This window comes from Urocampus carinirostris, chromosome 5, assembly GCF_059441175.1.
Source record: "Urocampus carinirostris isolate Australia breed hairy pipefish chromosome 5, RoL_Ucar_1.0, whole genome shotgun sequence".
Taxonomy (NCBI): Eukaryota; Metazoa; Chordata; class Actinopteri; order Syngnathiformes; family Syngnathidae; genus Urocampus; species Urocampus carinirostris.
In genome coordinates, this window is record NC_142353.1 from 18,650,007 (window position 1) to 18,664,920 (window position 14,914).

The following is a 14,914-nucleotide window of genomic DNA, read 5'->3' on the forward strand; positions in this document are numbered from 1 at the left end:
CAAGACGGAACAGGTAATCAGGAGAGTCATACAGGGTACAAACGTAATCCTCAGACGAAGAGGTCTGGGTGTAGCGTGCTTAAAAAGGGAAAATAAGCCAATCAGAGGGCGTCCACATGATTGCTCTAGGTGACTCGAGTTAGCAATCACGACATATAAACGTTTTTATTTAAATCACTTTTGGACTATTAAATTATATTTTCAAAATAGTCCCGCTCATTTATCGCAATATTGATTCGAAAAAGGGTGGAAAATGTTCTGTTTTGCATAAGATCATATTTTGTCGCCATCATGTGGACGTTGTCGGAAAACAAAGTTGTAGCATGAAAATGCTTTCACCTTTCTGTAGCATGTGTAAAAGTCCAACTTTGTTGGCGATAGAAAGCATCTTCCTCTGCCTTTAGGGCCCGGCTGCAGGTGCTTTTGTCGGTTCAGAGCATTTTGTTATCATTATAGCTTTTGTAGGAATTTTAACTATAAAAATGTACCGTTTACCAATTTGTTCCAATTAGATGTGGAGTCCCCCAAGGTTCAATTTTAGGCCGAGTACTTTTTATTCTTTATATGCTTCCATTTGGTATTTCTTCGGGAGACACAGCATCAGTTTCTATATTTACCCAGATGACGCGCAACTGTACATTGCCATGTTCCCTCATACGCTTATAAATTCAATTTTAGTTATTGGGTAATAAATGACAGAGAAGTTCCTACAGCTAAACTGGGACGATAAAAAAGGTCTCAATCATTGGCCCTCAAAGTCAGAGAGAGCAAACCTTACCGAAACTTCAAGATTTTAGACGAGGGGTCTCAAACTAAAGGCTACGATAGTTTGAGGGCCATGCCTTAATATGAAATTTTAATGTTAGCCCTGCCCATCCAAGTTAGATATGGACGCTACTTCCATGCTAATTAGTAAGGGAGGGCTAAAAATTGCGACCGATTCTCTCCAACAGTATTTGAAAGTTAGTGCACCTGGCTGGCCATTTATTCATTTTATTTCTTCCCAATTAATGTGTCTGTGTTTCAGGCATTCCGTGCTGTTTTGTGGGGAAAAAAGTTTTTCTTTTGGTTATGAATAGGGTTGTAAATGACGATTATTTTGATTATTGCATAACCTGACGATTTTTCTTCCGATTTACGAATTTTCACGCACATAAGACGCACATAAGTCTCAGATTTTCTTCAAATTGTAGGTCTCGCCTAATCGGGCAGTGTGCTCTGTCTCTTATGCAGAGCGGTGGATAGAGACCAGCTCCGTGGCCATAGGGTTGGGCACCTACTCCTGAGAATGGAAGGTCACAGGTTTGAGCCTTGGCTGAGTCAAGACTTACAACATTTTTGGGTAAAATCTGATGTTTTTGTTAGATTGTTCACATTTCCCACTAAATGCGACGTTTATGCGTCTCATATGACTTTTAATTGTCTCTTGTTTGATTGCCATCATATCCCGCTTGCGCGAAAGAGGACGTGTGAAGAGAGTTGAAATGTAAATTAAATCCAAAATCTCACTTTCCCTTTCGTTGAATGCTTTTTGTGTTGATTTCTACACTATGCGGAAGAACATGGAAACCGAGCATTGAAGATTAATGAATCGAAGGTTCGCAGGTTGGAGCAATATGAAAACGAACTCCGAAGTTTTTTCGGGTTCTACTTTGCAATCAATACCTAAATAAACCACAACCAAACCTAGTTTTGCTAAGTACGCACACTTGTATGCCTGTCTGTGTTGTGCTAAAAAATGACCCAACCACCCCTTGCATGAAAATGTCCACCCTCGCGGCGCAAACAATACTAAAATGTCTTCATATCTAATTTTTGGGGGAATATATTAGAACAGTAAAGCACAAAGCATTTGCACCTTTTATGCTGAGGGCACCCGAGCCCTATTCTGAAATAGGAGACTGCGCCCCTTCACATCATGCGCCCTATGGGCGTGAAAATACAGTAATCAAGCAATTGGATTTTTAAAAAACACGTTTCTAATTTCTTTATCCATTCAAAGATTGAAGTTTTGGACATATAGAAAAATAGTGCACAAAAAAACAGTTTGTCAAATATCCTAATCATAAACAAAAATGTATACAAATGTGTCATGATTACTTATTACCCTCACCTGAGCCCGCTCATTTGGCACCAGCTGCTGCCTGTTGCCTGATTCCCCTCCTATTTATACCCAGTACGCCAGTCACTCCTTGTCAGTCCGTCAACGAACCTCTGCATACGCAAGGCAAGCACTTTGACTCTGGCTCCTGTCGGTCCCGTTTTCATCCGTATACCACTCGTCTGTTCCTGATTCCCTGTTTGTCCCCGGCTATCGACTCGTTTTTTTCCTTTTGACCACGCTCTGATATCCCGCGCCGGCTAACAACACGTTTTTGACCACCGACCAATTTGGATTTGGATCACGATGACCTCGTGCATCAAAATAGGGTCTTGAAGCACCATCTGCCTGAATAAAGTGCTACTACAAGTTTGTCGCCGGATCAGGGGCAAATTCAATGCATTCTCTTATTAGCGCAGAATAAACGAGCATAAACCGCACAATACAACGAATCGATGATGAAATCCATTGCTGACATTTTTTTTAATCCATTTTAATCGATTCTATTAATTTGTTGTTGCAGCCCCAGTACAAATTGTAGATGGAATGTTTTTTATACTGCACTTTGAGAGGTTGTCTGAAAGAGATAAAACTGTAGATATTGCTTTTGATTTTACTTATAGAATTAACAAATATTCTTACTAATTAAATGCATCATTAGATTAAGGTACGGATTATTATCTTTATTTAGATTATTAATTATAATAATAAACCTGAACTTCTGTAACCCTATCTATGGTTTGTGTGTTTAAACACGGATGGAAGCGCAAGTGTCCATGAGGCAGGCATGTGTGAATGTGTATTTCCTGATTGTGGGTGGGCCCATTAGCCCGCAAACTCTCATAGTTTATGGGTCAGCGGTTGACGGGGGCAGGGGGTTGAGTCAAAAAAACTGTTTCGAAACGCAACTGCCTGCCTACCCTTGCATACCACATTAACCGCGACTTTGTGCCAAACTACACAGGCAACACAAACACACACACAGAAAGCACACTGATTATATGACACACATGCTAACAAACATTTCTAACATGAAACACCTTGACTGGTGTGTGTTTGAATGCTTTGTTGAAACTTGACCGTAATTCAAAGCATATGATGGGACCTCTGTTTGATCTGCCAATGCGTGCGGTCAAACAATTACTTAACACATGTGATAGGTTAAATGTCACGTGTAGTATTTTATCCGCCTATAGGAAAAGAGTTGATCGAACTAGCTGCCTTTGAGAGTTGGTCCTTTGAAGGTAGGTACGGCTGACGCAACATCTAAAAAAAGAAAGATTTTGAGCGTTAACTGGAATATTGCCAAGTATTTCAAGTGACGTACAGTGAACAAACACATAATTCCTGGTGTATGATAATTTGGAGATCTGACTGCCTCACCAGACATGAACCGCACCAAACGTCACTGCTAAACATTAAAAAAATATATACAATGGCACAATAATTAAATCATCCCTCTCTTAGAGCATATGTATTAAATAAATTTGGTTGGGGCCATTATGGTTGCACATGTGAGGCTAGCTTGAATGGGCATGTGCTAATGGTGTGCCTTGTGATGTATGCTTTTCCTGTTGATGTTAAACCACTTTAATGTTTGCTGCCCATTAAATATTACCATCTTGCAACAGACTTTAAACACAGATGGAAGTGCAACATCAGCTATTACACAGTTGCACATCTGTGTGTGTGCATGTGTGTGTGGTTGTGTGCACTTGTCTGCATGTGGTTGGCCCTGGCCTGATGCGAGGAGGCATGTGGTGACTATTTAAAAGGATTGGAACTGTCAGAGACATGAAGCACAACTAATTATCATGCTGTACACTATACAGCAGGGGAAATGACTGTCAGTGAATGTTTGTGCATGTTAGAAATTATCGATGAAACAGGATGGACTAAAGCAGTAGTCGTCAACCATCGGGCGGTGGACTGGTACCGGGCAGTGGGTAGTTTGCTATCCGGCCGCACAGAAAGAAAAATAAGTCCTATCATTTTTAACTATTGTATTTATTTTTACCTTTTGTTTTACTGACACTGCTACATTTCAGACTGAACTTGAACAAGGGCTTTGAGGTGGTACATTTGAATTAGAATCTGTGTGGTTCGCGTGGGCAGACACAGCTACCTGTCGGACAGTACAATTGTCACATTAGAGACAAGGATTCCTGCCTCAAAGATACAGTGAAAGATTAATCAAACTACCTTTGCGCTTACGGCCGATTAGCGTGAAGAATGCTTATCTATGTCATGCTAGAATAGTTTTAAACAAACTTGGCACTATGGAAACACTTTTGGCAACCAAGTTAAAGTATGCATGGATCGCTAAGTCAAGAACACAACACTCAGACCACATAACACCAACAAGCTTATCGCAGGGTTTGTTCGTTTGGTGAGTTTGTATTTTTAATTACTTAGCACGTTTTGCGTCAATATGACCAGAGTGTGTTGCTATTCGTACGTCTGCCTCGTAGTTTAGAGGTCCCCGGATGAATTCCAGCTCCTTGTGTGGAATTTGCATGTTCTCCCCTTCCCTTGGGCAAAAAACAAAGCTGGGATGGGCCCAGCTATGCTGTGACAGGCATTGCGATAAGTTGATTGGAAAACGAATGAATGAAATTTTGGTATGATGTTACAAGGACAAGGACTGGCCCGTATCCTTCCCAGTCCACAAGGCACTGGAGGCCACGTCCCCAGGGGCCAGAGTCCTGGAGTCGTCGGACAGTTTAGGAAATCTGGTCGTTGATCGTATGTGGAGGAGGTAGATCTGGAGCAGGAGTAGGGGGTTGCAGAGGCAAGTTGGCGACAGGTTTGATGCGGGAAATGAGAAAAGAATGATGGACGCGAAGGGAACCAGGCAGCTGAAGACGTGGTTGATCATGCATGCACTGAATCGTGAAGGGACCGATGAACTGGGGCACAAACTTCCATATGTTGCTTTGAGTGGGAGGTCTTTTGTTGACAACCACACCCAGTTTCCAGTACCTGGAGATGAGGCAATAGGTGGTAAAATATGTACTGCCACTCGTAGCGAGAAGATGAATGGAGCAAGGCTGGTCGAACCTTGTTCCATGTCCGACGAGCTCTCTGGAGCGGCAGAGGAGGGCACCCCACCCTCATCTTCTTGGTCAGAAAAAAGCAGTGGTTGATACCCACACTCAGCCTGGAAGGAGGACAGGCTAGTGTAGGAGCAGGGTAAGATGTTATGGAAGTATTCCATTCAGTCAAGGCGGTCAAATCCGGACAAGGGGTTAGAGGAGGCAACGCAGCGTATGGAGGTCTCGAGGTCCTGGTTGACCAGCTTGGCCGTTAGACTGGGGAGGGAACCCTGATGTCAGGCTGGCGGTGGCAGCAAAAAGCCTTCCTGAACCAGGAGGTGAACTGTGGACAGCAGAGGAGACGAACAGCCGATTGGGTGGAAGACCAGCGGGGACAGTAGAGGAACCGGGGGCTTCCCGGACTTCTCAATCTTCCACGTGACTGCGCGACTACTCTGGCCAAATGAAGAATGGTGGTGGTTTCGCCGCTGGATTCGGTGGAGACACTGAGCCAGGCCAAGCCCGAATGTCAAAGGTACCCAGGGGGGTTATAATAATGGTTCGCCACTGGTTACCCTCGCGGATCCAATCCAGGTGATAGCCATGACGGCGGTCCAGCTTGGTCAACACTGTCGCGCCCTGGAGGTGTATGCGGAGTCCATGAGTGGAAGGGGGTTCTGGTTCCGTTACTGTAATGTTGTTGAGCCCACTGTAATAAATGCAGGGAGACCGGCTACAATCCTTTTTGCCCACAAAGAAGAATCCTGCACCCAAGGGTGAGCTAGATGGACGGATGAGGCCCGCAGCTAGCGACTTACTCAGGGTTGGAGAGGTTGAACAGCCTGCTTCTGGGAAAAGGTGCGTCAGGGATCAGGTCGATGGCACAGTCAAAGTGGCGATGGGGCGGAGAGGATTGGGCATGGTACTTACTGAAGACAGGAGAGAGGTCCTGATGAATACTGGGAGCAGAGGTCAGGTCTAGAGAAAGAGGAAACGACTCAACTGGGGGGTTAAAAGGAGCTTAAGCAAGCAGTTGGGATGACAAGTGGTTCGTCAGGATAGGACATGCTTTTAGTCTTTTTGTAGGTCGTGGATCTTCAACCAGGGTAGACTTAAGACCACGGGTGATGTTACACTCCATGATCAGGAACAAGATGGTCTCCTGGTGATTGCCCTACAAGAGGCCGTTCCCTAATAGTGCTGAGTGATCGGCCATTGCTCACCTTGGTGGTGATGGTTCGCTCCAAGGGAATGGCCCGCACACTGAGCCGGTCCAAGACCCTTCTGTTTGGGAAATTGTCATCCACCCTGTAATCTACCAAGACGGCGAAGGTGCAGGTTTGAGTGCCGTGCAGAAGGGTGGCTTCTAGCAGGTGACAAAAAGGAGGCGAGGACTGGGATAGTGGACCTCAAAGAGTGAAAGTATTCAATAATAATAGCTCTGCAACATGAAGTGGGAGCCCGGGTTATTTGTAGTATTGTTGGCTAATTGTCTAGTTGGAATCACTTGGGGAGAGGAAAAGTGAGGGCGACTGGAAAAAGGGGTGATGCTGCCTTCTATTGGAGAAAAGAGGGGAGCGAAGGCACCAAACCATTGTTTTAAACCCACAGGTAAGTTCATTCTATTTTTAATATTTTACACCTGCATAAGAGATATGCAATTTGACTGCTAATCCTCACTGTTGTTTGTTATGAAATGGCTTTTAGAACAGATTTGGAATCGGAATTGAGTGTATTTTGTACAGTCATCTTTTTACGTGTTCAAAATTCATTGATGTCTTCACTTTCCAATATTTTTTTTTTAAATAAAACTAGGTTGAAATGTCAAAACCCCAAGAATTTGTCACGAGGCGCGGTGGGGTCGAAGGGGTGATCGGACCAGAACGGAGGCAGGAGGCAGGAAGGGAGAACTCAATTGCGTAACGATCCAAAAGTTTTATTTAACAAAATAAAAGTTGTCCAAAACTCAGGGACATGACAAAACAAACAGTTGATTCTTCCAACTCAACTAAACTGGACAAGGCATAACAGACCGGGAGTGTGTATATGTAATGAGCCCGCACCCGCAAACCCACAATCCAGCCTTAAATAGCAGACACTCGATTAGTTGAACTGCTTCAGCTGGGTCCAGGGGGCGGGGCAGACCGGTCGCCAAAACGACCATGACAGAGCCCCCCCTTTAAGGGACAGCTCCCTAGGTCCCAAAAAGAAAAAAAAATTACTAACTCGCGCCCCGGAATGGTTCGACGCTCACGATTGGGGCGACCCCGCTCCCTCCTCCGAACACGCAGGAACGGGGAGAGGCAGGCGCCATCTGCGTCGGGCGGATCGGAATCGGCGCTCGGCAGGGGGGTTCCGGCGAGCAAACTGTACAGGCGAAAACAGACAGACAAACAAGGGAGTCGAACAGGCAGGCAGCGGAGTCGGACTGGCAGGCAGCGGAGTCGGACTGGCAGGCAGCGGAGTCGGACTGGCAGGCAGCGGAGTCGGACTGGCAGGCAGCGGAGTCGGACTGGCAGGCAGCGGAGTCGGACTGGCAGGCAGGGGAGTCGGACTGGCACGCAGGGGAGTCGGACTGGCAGGCAGCGGAGTCGGACTGGCAGGCAGCGGAGTCGGACTGGCAGGCAGCGGAGTCGGACTGGCAGGCAGCGGAGTCGGACTGGCACGCAGGGGAGACTGAATAGCAGGCAATCGGCACGGGAGTCGGGCAGGCAGGCATGAGAGTCGAACAGGCAGGCGTCAATTCCTCCCGGGACCCCATTCGAGGCACAGCAATGGCCACGACGGGCGGGGCCGTGGTTCGAACGGGCAGGGAGTCGAAGTCGGACTCAGTGGGCGCTTGCCAAGCTGCGTTCTCCAGCTCTCCCCAAATCGCGCAGGGATCGTTCGCTGAGTTCAAATGTTGGCGGGCTCATTCTGTCACGAGGCGCGGTGGGGTCGAAGGGGTGATCGGACCAGAACGGAGGCAGGAGGCAGGAAGGGAGAACTCAATTGCGTAACGATCCAAAAGTTTTATTTAACAAAATAAAAGTTGTCCAAAACTCAGGGACATGACAAAACAAACAGTTGATTCTTCCAACTCAACTAAACTGGACAAGGCATAACAGACCGGGAGTGTGTATATGTAATGAGCCCGCACCCGCAAACCCACAATCCAGCCTTAAATAGCAGACACTCGATTAGTTGAACTGCTTCAGCTGGGTCCAGGGGGCGGGGCAGACCGGTCGCCAAGGCGACCATGACAGAATTGTCTCATCTAATCTTATTAGGATCGTCTTGGTGACTGGTAGCAGACAATGTCATCGTAGATTCACAATAGTGCCGCAGTACACTAGCAAATGTTCTTCTCCATCAAACATTTAGTTTTCACTTGTATTACTGTACTTTTCTCATTCTAATTCCGACAGTGGCAGAGTTTTCAGCCAAGTGATCAAGGCACATACAGAAGATAGGAAGACAATGTGAACTGATTCTATATCTTTGTTGCAAATTAAACTAAATTGTGACAGTTTATGTTACAAAGTAAAACCATCTGTAGAACAGATGAAGTCTGCAAAATCCTGCTCTGCCGTGTAAAATAAACAAAACTAAATTTACTGCAAGCGGGGAAAGAACAAAGAAAGATAAACTAATAAAAGATAAAATGAAATAATGTGTTTACACAAATTATCATTTTTTTATTCTGCATAGTCAGTCTTACTGTGAGTAAATAGTTGCCGCCTTGTGTTTGTAAGGTTTATTATTGCTTAATAAGGGGAATATCAATCATTAATAAGGGCAGCAATTACCTAGCTTTATGGGTATGGGTTTGGTCACTTGATTCTTCATAGTTTCTATTCCTCCTTGTGCTTTATAGTACCTGTTTTTAGTTGCACTACACAATACAGCGACATCTAGTCGTCCAAATAATACGCACTGTCATTCTGAAAATGTCAAAATGGTGACAAAGACGAGCTATGCAGCTTTTGGGCCAACGGCGACAACAAGGGTGAGGTTCAGTTGAAATGATGAAGCGCAAAGTGAGTTTAAAAGGAGGAAGATTGGAGAGAATGACTCACAGTCGCTCATGTGCGCACGGATGAACGCATTTGAATCCAAACATCTCCAACACGCAGCGCTCGGCTAGTACGAGGCCGAATCGGCCTGCAGCATTCAATCAACCGTGGCCTTTCACCACCTCGCCGCGGGCTTCGTGCGTATGTGAGCGTTTGCCCACAATCACACATACACATCTGCTGGTGTGTTTACAGATAGTTGCCCTCCTCTACACTGCACTGCCATTGCGATTTATCTTCAAACAGACAACTTACCTCCACCATCTCCCGTCGCCTGCCCTTCACGTCCACCTACGGACGCTTGCCACCCTGTCCATCCGTCCGTTTCACCGTCATCTGCGTTCGTGTCCTGTCGGCTTCGACAGTTCCCCGAATTGCGCCCGAGCGGAAAGATTGCCAGATCGTGTGATGGACTCCGATTGTAGCGGAAAAAAACTGAGCGCTTGAGACAGCAAGATGAAAAATTTAGGCAGCCGACACGCTTGGATGAAGATGCTCGCACGTTTGGTTAAGTGAAGTTTGGCGAAGACTCAGGTTGAGTTAGTGAATGTGACTCGTGAGGGGGAAAGAAAACAAATATTGCTGTTTGACAAGAAGAAAAGTCTACACCGCTCAGCGCACAGCGCTAACATGCATCCGATTTACTTTTATATCGCTGACATCGTCGGAGTCACTTCATCGTGATATGTATACATGTAGGCAGTAGTCGGATTGGGATCAGAATGTAGGGTTTTGGACCAATCAAAATAGATCGTTAATGTTGTGAACAAATCCGTCCAACTTGAGTAATGGCGGCCTTGCTAGATGGGTGTAAGTTTACCTCATTCTTATTGTGATTGACATTCGAAATATGGAGTTCAAACGTGATCTGACGTGATTGGACCCAAAGACCCAAGAACCTTATGTTTGTGTAGTGGAGAAATGCGACAAAGCTGTGAAAGTAAAAGAGAAAAACAATGGGTCGGTTTGGTCACGTTGAGTGTCTGTTTTTTTTGTATCATTTTTTTTAGCTTTTAAGCACCCATTTAAAGTTGCACTACATAACGCAGCCACATTTAGTGGCAAATATTACACGGGATCCCTTTATGTTCAACACAGCTCGCTCATTAACTTTTTCAAATTCTCCAGTTGAAGACGTGTTAGTTCATCCGACAAAATATGCAACATAGAAAAACCACAGTGAATGGAAATTATGGGGAAAAGTGTCATTTTTGGTTTGGGCAAAATACCCTATAATCACAAATTCTCTCTTGGCAGCCAAGTCTCTCATGTGTCCATTTAAAAAAAGAAATCCTGTACCCGAAAATTATGCTAGTGTACTTGTCATCTTGATGTTCAGTTTGACAAAATGTGTTGTTTGGCAATGTCTTTATTTCACAGCGTTGCCAAGTTTTGTCTGACAATACTGTTGCTACTATTCCACGCTACGCACGTTGCTGCAATCTGTTGTTGCTACTTGTCATTACCTTGTTTTATCTTGGTGTTAAGCTTTTTTCCCACGGAGGTAACTGCCGTGAAACCCCATAGCTCCACATAGGTTTTTATAATCCATCCATTATCTGCACCGCTTATCCTCATTAAGGTTGTGGGGGTGCTGGAGCCCATCCCAGCTGTCTTCGGGCGGTGGGGACACCCTGAACTAGTTGCCAGCCAGTCGCAGGGCACGTAAAGACAGACAATTCACAAGCTCATTCACGCCTAGGGACAATTTGGCCAATTAACCTGACATGCATGTTTTTGGGAAAGTGGGAGGAAACTGGAGTGCCCGGAGGAAACCCACCCAGGCACGGGGAGAACATGCAAACTTCACACGGGGAGGCTGCGGTTGCTGGACTTGAACCCTGTACCTCTGCACCGTGGGGCTGCTACCTCCTGGTTTTTATACTATTAAATACAGTTAAGTCCTACCTGTTTTGTAAAGATAGGAAATGGATTTTGAGGTGTGTATAGCAGCTATTAAAATGCAAAGTGAAAGGGATGTATGAGGAGGAGAGAGCACAGAGTGGAGAAAATTGAAAGCGAGTGACCTGCATGCGCTGTCACTCTGCAAATGTTCTCAGGCCTGACGGATCGAGACAGTCACATCGAATCACTTGCACTCCTCTCCAGCTTGTCCATTTGCATTTGCCCTCGCGACTCTGCTTGACTCATGCTGCTCAACACATCATTAACGCACTCACAAAGCGGACGGAATCACGGCTCCCTTGTAGCAGGATTGATGTGGTCACGGGGAATCAACAAACTGCTTGTGTTTTCTTGGGTGGCTGCAGTTTTAGTTTTACTTGCAGGCATGAAGCCAGCAACTCCACATAAAAAACACCAGTACTGCTGATTTGAGCATAAACAACTAGGCTTGTTAATTTTCATGCCAGTTAAAAAAGAATTAAAGTGAGAGTGTGTGATACAGTATGTGACAACGAGATGTGCCTTTATTGTGAACTGCAGCCGAAAAGGAGCGCTACAAAGCACAACGAAGAATACAACCTACGGAGAATCAAAGCGGACAAACCCCAACATTTTTTTTCTTCTAATTTAGCTGATTTGCCTTGTCTCATTACACCAGCACGCAAGGATTGTGACATCTAATACAACTTTCAGTATTCCGTCAAGTTAAGAAATGAGGCAATCACATTTTTTATTAATTCAGTACTCATCCCTGGAAAGTGAGTAATATACTTTCAGACTTCTTTCTACTAATTGAATACCCATTGCAGCAATATGGTGGACCATCATGTCAGCTCCTTCTAGGTGAGGCTCATGTTATATGAAGTAAGTACAAATTTCCCAACCTACAAGTATTTAAAAATGCATTTTTGTATGATATTCCATGTATTTTTGCTTATTGTTTGAATCGATTTTTTTTACCCCAATGAGGCATTAAATAATACACACTGTCGTTCTAAAGTGTTTTACTTTGTTTGATATCTTAATAAGCGAATGGTGGACTAGATGCTAAGTAAGGCAGTAGTTTTAATCAATCACATTTCCATACTTTAAAGAAAATACTCAAGTTTATTTTTTTATTTTGTTTGTTTGCAAATTGTTCAATTAGAAAATGTATTTTGGACATATGCTTTTCGTCTTTGAAATATTTTGAACTTGCTAGTAGTTAATGTATAAAGATTTGGGAAAATACGTGTACTAGCAATATAGAAACACTTATTCGACTTCAGAAGAAGGTATTGGGATTTGGCATAACACTTAGTACAAAGAACATACAAACTTTTTTTTAAATCAACAATATTAAAAGCTAAAGATATAGTTCAAATTAAATCTCTACAGTTAGTACATAAAGCAAGTAATAGTCAACTCCCAACAAATATTCAACAGTTCTTTTCCTGCAAAGATGACACTCCTTATCAAAGGGGAACCTATAAATTCCAGGTCCAACATTTTTGTACAACATTGATAAGCCATTGTGCCACCCAAAGAAGTATTCATTATTTATTGAACTCATTTGATGAAGAACTTGAAAATGTCCCTAATTTATATCAAATCAAAAACTATGTACTATGCATATGTTTAACAAATATGCTGAAGAGGGTTCATATCAAGAGTTTCTTATAATATTAGTTGTTATAAAAGTCGCTAGCAGTGTATTTGCAGGCCTGATTTTTTTATTTTTTTTTTGTTATAATTTTCCCTTTTGTAGGAAAAGCTTCTGTTTTCTTGTCTTTCTTGCAAGAGAAAAGCGGAATTGGAGTAAACAGATAAAAGCTTTTTCTTGAGCCAACTCCATCTGGGCAGATGTTTATGTATTCTGTCACTGTATTGTGCGGCTGTTTTGTACAATTATTTCGTTGTTTCCTTCTGTTAGTGGTTTGCCTAAATAGAAAGCCACAAACTAACAAACTAAATGTAGGAATTTACTGCACCCTGATGGTCAATGCATGAAACTGGAGAGCATAAACTCAAGGCGTAAGTGCTTATCTCTCTCCATTCATCCATTCATTATCTGCAACGCTTACCCTCATGTGGGTCGCAGGGGCCGTCTCAGCTGTCTTCGGCTGGGTAGGGAACACCCTGAACTGGTTGCCAGCCAGTCGTAGGGCACACAAAGACAGCCATTCATACGCTCCCTTATACCCAGGGACAATCTGAAGTCATCAACTCACCCGCCACGCGTGTTTTGGGGGCATTTGGGAGGAAATAGGCGCGGGGAAACCATGCAAACTCTGCACAGGAAGGACAGATTTGAACCCATGACCTCAGAACTGTGCCGCAGACTTGCCGCCCTCTGTTTTGGAGTTTCTCCAAATAAACATTTATATATGTGGATGATTACCTATTACTCCCTCATGAAGCAAGCAATTTTCGGAAAAATTTAACCATAAACCAGAATAAATATAGCACAATTCATACCCAAGTCAATTCAAAGTGCTTTACAGAAATGGCAAAGAGACAGGTTGAAAACACACAATTGCAGTTAAAACATAGAAAAAAGACATTGAAAAATTTAAAACGTGGTTTTTAAAATGCATTAAAACCACAGATAAAACATAATAAAACCAATGAATTGAAATAAAGTAAAAGTGGAGAGTGCAGATAGAACCCTAGGATATTTTGCAGATCATCTACATTCCAGCAACATTGGTGAAGTAAAATAAAGTTATTTCCCCAAAGGTGTTTGGCATTTTGCTGCATTAATCTTGTTAGTGCAATGCAGTTCATGTTTAAAAGATCGTAAACAGAAACCAGAATAATAAATTCTATACACCCTAATCAAAAGAACTATTATGTAATGTACAATGTTTGGTGTCACCTGTCAACCTGTACGGTTTTGCCGTACAAAATACGTTTATTGTGCATTTTAAGACGTGTACGACGTACGAGAAAATCTGTACGGAAAAATGCAAATTTTTCAAATATGGGTAACATCCGGTATACACAGACTATCACGAAACGGCAAATCAATCAAGTCAAACGAGTTCGCCACGGAAGCCTCTATCTCGGTATCGTTGATTTCGTTGCAAACGAAGCGAGCGGTCTGATGTAGTGAAAGGAAGTCCGTCTCTGTTTAGAGAACCGGCTTTTTCGGCTCAACTCATTAAAGTGAGCCGACTCTCAAACGGCTCACTTGCTTTGATGCATTATATTACGAATTATTATGCTGTAGAAATAAGTTAAGAAAAAAAGGAAGTATAAAAGGAGAAAAAGAAAAAATACAGGTTTGTGGTTGTCCCTTTAATCGGGATATTACTGACAGTAATTTAATGCAGAAAATGAATTCATAATTTGAATAAGAGAATGTATTATTCTACTTAATTACATTTGCATGTATTTTTTCCTTCTACAGTGAACGTCCAAGCTACTTAATTTTTGAACTTTTTTTATAATAAACCTCATTCATTTCGAACTCAGGATCTCTCAACGAAATGTTAATTAACAAGCACACCCCCGACCCTACTGAGGAAAAGCGGTGCAGATAATGGATGGATGGATGGATATATGAATAAACGAAACACATGTACAGTACAACATAACTTGTTAAACTACATAAATAAACACGTTTGAAAAAAAAATATATGGTAAGATTATTTTGTATTTTGTAAGGGAAAATACGACAGTTTGTAGGGGCATAAAGCCGTGGAGGTTGAGAGGTATGGGTGTGTCATATACGGTATACATATTTCTTTCATTATGTTCACTGTATTTTAATTTGATTTGGAACTGTAGTTCGCTTCCCTTTGCACTAGAAGACGCTATTGCGCCGGATGCACCAG